Consider the following 780-nt stretch of genomic DNA (forward strand, 5'->3'; position numbering starts at 1 on the left):
TTTTTCGTTTAAGTTTCATGAGTTTGTGTGCATGAACAATACGCAGGGTTCCCACTCTTTTCAAGGCACAATTTTCTAGTACATTTTATGTGCCCAACAGGTATAATATTTAAGCAAAAACACTCAAGAGGTCATGAACATTGTGGTTATTTTTTCTGAATTCCATATTTGACAGTTTAATTAAAAAATTTTATCTCTTTAAATCAAATGAAAAAAAATGTGTGGCCAAAAAAAAAAAAAGTCCCCATTTGGATTTAAATAAGCAGATACTTAAGAGCCTATGATTGGATCATTATTGCAGTGATTAATATGTTTCAGCTGGCAACAATTCTTTTAACCCTAAATGATGCAGTGTGTAGCTTCCCATTTCTTAAACAACCATGTCGGAAGACGTATCCTGTGGTCATGGAAAGATTGTTACTGTTTCAGAAGAGGCAAATTATTGGCCTGCATCAAGCAAAGAAAACAACCAAGGAGACTGCTGAAATCACTGGAATTGAGTTAAGAACTGTTCAACGCATTATTAAAACCTGGAAGGATAGTGGTAACCTGTCAGTTTTGTGGAAGAAATGTGGTCTGAAAAAGATCTTGAATGATCGTGATCGGAGATCACTAAAACGCTTGAAGTCACGTCGTAAAAAATTGACAGTATTACTCAAGGCTATGTTCAATAATGAAAGAAAAAGCATTTCCACATGCACAATGTGACCAGAACTTACAGGATTGGGACTAAACAGCTGTGGCCAGAAGAAAGCCACTTGTCAGTGATGTTAATCGGAA

This window comes from Myxocyprinus asiaticus, chromosome 19, assembly GCF_019703515.2.
Source record: "Myxocyprinus asiaticus isolate MX2 ecotype Aquarium Trade chromosome 19, UBuf_Myxa_2, whole genome shotgun sequence".
In the NCBI taxonomy this organism is placed as follows: Eukaryota; Metazoa; Chordata; class Actinopteri; order Cypriniformes; family Catostomidae; genus Myxocyprinus; species Myxocyprinus asiaticus.